Source organism: Theobroma cacao, chromosome 3 (assembly GCF_053813885.1).
Source record: "Theobroma cacao isolate CCN51 chromosome 3, ASM5381388v1, whole genome shotgun sequence".
NCBI lineage: Eukaryota > Viridiplantae > Streptophyta > Magnoliopsida > Malvales > Malvaceae > Theobroma > Theobroma cacao.
In genome coordinates, this window is record NC_142641.1 from 14,730,226 (window position 1) to 14,737,729 (window position 7,504).

At 32.4% G+C, this 7,504-nt stretch overlaps 2 pseudogenes; both read right to left on the minus strand.

Annotated features, from left to right (window-relative positions):
• Positions 1-5,264: 5,264 nt before the first annotated feature.
• LOC148763615 (uncharacterized) lies at positions 5,265-6,106 on the minus strand (annotated as a pseudogene).
• A 144-nt stretch (positions 6,107-6,250) lies between these two features.
• On the minus strand, positions 6,251-7,228 carry LOC148763616 (uncharacterized; annotated as a pseudogene).
• Positions 7,229-7,504: the final 276 nt, after the last annotated feature.

Below are 7,504 nucleotides of genomic sequence, written 5' to 3' on the forward strand. Positions count from 1 at the left end.
AGCTTAGGGTTCACTTCACACCAAACCACCACGTGAGGGGCAACTCAGCCAACGCCAAGGAATGGCTATGTTTTTAAAACAAAAACATGATTTATGTGAAATGTGAATTTTAATAGCCTTGGCGGTCTCGATAGGATGCCTTGGCCAAGGTGTCCCTGAGAATGGATTTATGGCACAAGCCTAGTTTTTATGAAATTCATAAGCCTCTTTACATATTTTAAATAAAATGTATTCTAATGCTGTGACCCAGTTTACGATGATTTATTTTATTGTCTCCATGTACTCAACTCTACATATTTATGATGATGTCTGTTTACTCATTGGGATTTTATAATCTCACCACCATCCTTTCCACCCATTTCAAGTTCAGTATAGACTGTAGATAGCTAATCTCATCGAGGACTATCGTTGGATCTGCATTTTCCAAACCGTAGGTTCACAGTCCTCTTTACTTTTGTTCATTCGGGGGCCCTCTTATTATTGTAAATTAAATTAAATTTTTTGGCTTACTGTATTTCAGTATGTATAAATTTATTTAGCTTTTACGCTATAAAAATTATTCACGTATAACTCTATAAATATTGTTTTATAAGAAACTAGAATATTTTACTTAATATTTCTTTTATTTTCTTATTATATTCAAATAACCGTAATTTCGTTTTAAATGAAGATTTTAGACTTTTAAACTCATTTTGAATATGAATTATGTGTTTTGTACTTGAATATTACGTTTTAGCCAGTTTCGAAATTTTTTAGAAAAAAATGACCAAAATACCCCTGTGAGTCGAAAATTAATATTTTATTTATTTTTAATTGGAAATAGTTTAAAATCTTTTAAAACACGATATTTGACAATGGTTGCTCACAAAGGAAATGAGAAATTGATAGTAAACAAAGTTACTTTTACTTCAAAGAATTCTACTCAATCATGATTGCTAGTCCCTTTTGAGGGATAATGAAGATGCTAATTGCATCTAATCAAGAAGTATGCATAGTGTAAATTTTGGAGGAAATCAGTAATGATTCGTCCATTGTTGTATGAAAAAGTAATTTTTGAAATATAATTTTTCTATCTTTCTATTCTATCTTATTCTTTAAAAGGCACCCTTCTTTCTAAACCTCTAATTTCCTATGGAAGTAGAATCTAATATTGAATTCTTTCTATGATGACAGAATGACAGTTAAGCTGGTGGTACAATTCTAAAATCAAGTAAATTAATTATCATAGTTGGTAACTTGAAATAATTTTTCTCTCAACCATATTTACGGTCATCTCCTCTTCTTTCACTACCAAAAAACAAGCTTTTTTCGATGAAATTTTTCGTTAGAAAAATCCGTTGAAAATTTCGTCGAAAAAAGCCTCGTTGGTAATACTTTCCGTTGAAAATCCATTGAAAATTTCCAACAGAAAATTTCGTTGGAAAGAATGCATAATTTGTTGGCTATCCCATTGTGATTCCGTTGGAATTCCATTTCAAACGGAATTCCGTTGGAAATTTCCAACCAAAATTTTCATTGAAAAATAAATTCTGACAAAAAATTCCACTGGAAATAATTTCGTAGGAAATGAATTTCCAACGAAATTCAGTTGGAAAACCATTTTCGATGAAAAATTCTGTTGGAAAAGCATTCCCAACGGAGAATTCCGTTGGAAATTTCCAACGGACGTTTTTGTTGAAAACGCATTTCCAATGGAATTTTGTTGGCAATTTCCAACGAAATTTTTCGTTCGTGATGTATTTCCAACGAAAATTCTTTTACTAATTTTCAATTGCATATCCTGTTAGTAATGCTTTGCCAACAAAAATTAGCAATTAAAATTTCGATAATAAATTATCAATTGACATCCACAATTGACTTTCAAAATATATAAAAAAAAGCACACATTAAAAACTGAGATTCAAAGTCAAGTTCATACAATTAAAAATTGTCATAAACACACAATATCTAAAAATGTTAAACACATATGAACATAAAGCTAAATGTGTTATTAAACACCTATACTAAAAAGTATCCAAGTGTAGCAGTGAAAATGAAACATCATATCATGAAATGTTGTGTTCTTACTTGTCAAGATTTGAGCTTGAAGGTCCCACATTTCCTTGTTTTGAAAGCACATTAGTCATGATCATGGTTTCCATACGTGCCATAAATTCACTCATGCTTTCCGCCATTGCATTCTTAATTTCTTCACGTATTTCCCCACGTATTTCCTCACGTATCTTACCCAAGTTTTTTGAAAGATTTTTCACTTTTTATTCTAATGCAATTGCGGGACTGGTAGCGTTTGAGTTGATAGGGCCACATGCAGACTCAGATGTTGCTACATTGTTATGTGTTCCATTAAGTAAAGCTATAATAGGCACCTGAGTACCAAACCCATACACGTGAGTGCGTGTAGTCTCCATCCTTCCAATTAATTCAGTTCAAGCATGCGAATCGAATTCTAGCTGAGAAGATGAATCCTCACCATACTTTTACAATAATACAGAATTACACATTTCTTACATAAAAAATTAAATAAGATTATTATTCAATTATATCATCAACTTTGAAGTAAAAATTAATCAATTTTGTATGTACACTCGTAGACATAAACTTGTTATCTATAAAATCACCATGACCCCCTAAACGCTTATTAGTGCAGTTGAACACTTCCAAAAAGCTAACATCTCGTTTCATCTCAATTGCCTACATTTATTTACAATTATATATTCTCAATCATAATCGATATATATAAATAACATGTAAGGAAAAACCAAAGTGAAACTACTAAACATACAATTTAAATTTAGTTTGAAAGAAAACCATACATATAAATGTGAAGATTAATTCATACCATCCTTTTTGCATGAACAACAAATGGAATTGAACTGCTAGTGTGCTTTTGAATGCTTCCTTCTTTTGGCTTTAAACAATTTTACCTTGCTTTTCTCGATTTGTTTTGCCATTCTTCGATACCCCATACCGCATCGATAAGGACATCCCAGATTTCATTTGTGATCCATTTCCTTGACATGCCTTTGCAATCCCTAATGTTGTTTGTTTTGGCTTCTATCATTACTTTATTCTTTTCTTTTGAAAGCATGTCTCTTAACAGATCAGAACAAATTTTATCCTATATTCGTCGAACCAAAACATCTTGATTTGTTGACCAAACAAATTTTTCCTACATCAAAATAATAGAGTAACTAAAAAAATTGATACAAATTAATTGAAAAAAAAAGTTATAATTTAATTGAAAAACAAACAGAGTACTTGAAATTTTTGAAACATTAACTTCTTTATATCATTAGGGACTTTCCTGCATGTCGACCATGGACCATGGAAGTAATTTTTTATGATCCTTGTTATTGTAGTTGTGACCCCTCACTCAAAAAAAGTACTTGTAGAATATAAAAGAAAATTTTTACATATTAAAATTTATAACAAATATAACAATTTCATTATAATACAAGATACATACCTCTCCCCAATAGGAGTTATACGTAATCTGTCAGATGGATCTACAAGAGTTTGTAATCCTACACCAGGCCCCCTACCCCTTGACCTTGAGGATGTATCATCTACACTTGCACCTAAATCAATAGATGGGGATCTACGAGAATCGTGTATAGATGTCTCATTTTCTACTTACTCTGTAGATGCACCCAACAAAGAAGGTGGCTCAGAGGGCACACCATTATTGACCTGCTACATCTATGGTTGAATAGATAGATCAGCAAACGCACTAGCATTTCTAGGCAACTACATACTTTCAGAGGCATTTGTTGATCGAGGTCTCGATTTTGAATGCTTCCCTTTAACCGTCGTTCTTATAATTTTTTTTGTTAAAATTCATAAATTTTTAAAAAAAAAATTGAAAAAAAGTATAAAAATCATCAATTTACAGCAATCACAAGTAATTCCTAATCATTTGTACAAGAAAAGATGCCATTATATAGTATTCATTTCAACATTTATAAATATAGACTATAATAATTTTTTAACATATCAAGATCTTTCAATATTATAAAATTAAAGTTAAACAACTATGTAACAAAAAATATAAAACCAATACCATATATTTCTACCATCATCAATCACTTTTAGAATAAGCAAACTCATGTTCTTCATTATTGTCACTATTATCACTAAAAGTTTCTTTGTCTTCATCTTCAAGCACATCTTCATCTTCATCTTCATCTTCATTTTCATCTCCTTCCATGTCATCTTCTTCATCTTCATCCCTTTGCATGTCATCTTCTTCATCCTCAATCAAGAGATTAACCTCTTCATAATCACCACTTGCTAAAATTGTAAAGTTATCAAGTTCTTCCGATGGAGTACCATTAATTGTAATAGACACATCTTCTCGGTATACTTCTTCATTCAAATCAATTTCATTTTCTCTATCTCCACCACTAGGAATGTGAAATCTGCTCCTAGCATTTGTTTTAAATACTGCCCATTAATCACATCGATCTCTTTTGGTTGATGGATAACTACTATAAAAAACTTGGTGAGCTTGTGCAGCTAAAACAAGTGGTTCATTAGTGGCAAGTATTGAGTTGTGTTTAATTTCAATAAGACCATGCAAAGGATCTACCTTAATACCTTTTTCAGTGTTAAACCAATGACACTTAAATAGCACCACTCTGTTTCTGATACGAAAATACTCCAACTCCATTATATCCACTAAAATACCATAAAAGTCATGCTCATAATCATTATAAAAACTCCATTTTTTGCAGACCCCACTATTCATTATTGTACGATTTTGTCTGTAATCTAAGGTATGAAACTTGAAACCGTTTACAAAGTATCTTTTGTAACACCTTATCATACATCCTAGACCATGAGAGATTTCAAATATACGTGGGTCAATTTCATCCTTACGGTTTACAACCTACGAACATGAAATACAAGATCAAAAATTATTAATTACATAATTAATGCCTCAATGTTATTAAAAGTTCACTTATAATTTACATAAACTTACATAATTTTTAAACCATTTCATGAATCTTGCATCACGTACTTTCTCCAATTCATCTTCTGATATATGCACACTATCTCTCTTCACCATTTCATCAAGTATCCTATCATCATATCCATAATTTACAGATTAAGTTCATTCTTATGATCAATCATTTGAGTTTATGGTAGAATAGTACTTACTTACTATATGGGAGCATCTCTTAACAATTCATTAAAACATATAGTTCAACAACATGAAACTCATTCTCATCTAAAAATCAAGATTTATCTAATGGACCAAAAGCTCATCCAGAATGAGTGAAAATTGAAAGACGACCAAGAGAGTCCACGTCTCCCCCATCATCATTACGTGGCACTCAATTTAATCTTGTTCGCACAGTAGGTACAAAATACCATGAGCAAAACAAGGAGATTTCCTCGATAATATAAGCCTTACATATAGATCCTTCAACAAAGGCTCGATTTTTTACTTTTTTCTTCAAATGTTGCAAAAACCTAAAAATGACAATATTCATCAAACTTAATAAGCACCTTAAACTCTTGTAATAAACTATTTGGAAACAAATAACAATTATAGTACCTCTCAAATGGATACATCCATCGATACTGGGTGGGTCCACCAACCTTTGCCTCATAAGGTAAATGAATAGGCAAATGCTCCACAGAGTCAAAGAAATTGGGAGGAAAGATCTTTTCTAGTTTGCATATAGTTTCACATATTTTTCCTTCCAAAGCTTCCATATGATCCACAGGTATTTTAGTTGCAGACAAATCTCTAAAAAAGTGAGATATCTTAGTAATCGTATCCTAAATTGAGTGAGGCACCATATCACGAAAGATAATTGGGAGCAATCGTTGTAAAAAAACATGACAATCATGACTTTTCATCTCAAAAAATTTACAATCAATCTCATTAAAACACCGAGATATATTCGATGCAAAGCCATCAGGTAATCTCAATTGTTTCACCCAAGCATAAACATTTTTTATTTCCTCCTTATTTAAGGTGTACAAAGCCTTAGGCTTGAAAATTTTTCCATTATTTTCCACCAATTCCAATTCTGGCCACTTGCAATACACCTCGTGCCTTTAAGTTGTCTTTTGTCTTTCTCTTAACAGCAATCATTGTGTTGAATATATTCTCAAATACATTACGTTCAATATGCATCACATCTAGATTGTGACGAATAAAAAGTGTATGCCAATAAGGCAGATCCCAAAATATACTCTTTTTCACCCAATTATGACTTACAACATAACCCGAAATCTTCTACTCACCACATTTTGTTCCAAATGGGATTTGAGGAAGCGAATTCAAACGTGACAATATTTCCTCACCTGATAATAGAGGAAATGGTAAGTCATGCTCAACTCTTTTTTTAATAAATTTGTCTCTCTGCCTCCTAAAAGGATGATTAGGTCACAAGAATTGCCGATGACAATAAAAAAAACAAGGTTTCCTACCATGATCCAATATGAAAGACTTAGAATGTTCCATGCAATAGGGACATGACAATCGTCCATGAGTACTCCACCCAACAACATGCCGTAAGCAGGAAAATCATTAATTGTCCATAATAATGTTGCCCTCATATGAAAATTTTGTTTCCTATATGCATCATACGTGACAACACCCTGGGTCCACAATACTTTCAACTCATCTATCAAAAGCCTCAAAAAAACATATATGTTTTGACTTGGATTTTTCTTCCCCGGAATAACCATATTAAGAAATATATATTATTGTTTCATACACATCCATGGAGGTAAATTATACACACAGAGCATTACTAGCCAAACAGAACAAGGTTTCGCATTCGGTCTAAAAGGATTGAAACCATTAGCACATAACCCTAGTTTGACATTTCGAGGTTCCATTGCAAATAACTCATGTGTGTGGTTGAAGTGTTGCCAAGCCTCACCATCAACAGGGTGTCTAATGACTCCATCATCACTTTGGTTTTGCACATGCCATGTCATATGCTCAGCATTTTGCCTGACATATAAAGCCTTTGAAGCCTTGGTATAAGTGGCAAGTAACGCAAAATCTTGTAAGGTATTTTCTTCTGTCTTTTCACACTTGATTTCCTCAGTTTATACCGAGGATGCCCACATATCATACAATGCTCAAAATTAGCAGTTTCCTTATAAAATAGCATGCAATTGTTTTTGCAAGCATGAATTTTGATATATCCCAGTCCAAGTTTTGCTACCTTTTTTTTCATTCTATAAAAGTCAGTAGGTAAAGTTTCATCTGATGGTAACATATTCTTTCTTATCTCCAACAGTCGATCAAAACATGATTCACTCAAATTAAACTCCGACTTAACATTTAAAGTTGTGACACAGTTGAAAGCGTTGTGTGCTTTGTGCAACCTGACCACAAAGGTTCCTCTGCATTACTTAACAAAGAGTAAAAGCTAGCTGCATTTGGATTTGGCTCTTCTTCCACAAACCGTGACTCATTATCATGATTATAATTGAAAACAACTTCCGGACCCATAGCATCCCTAACCATTCTAGT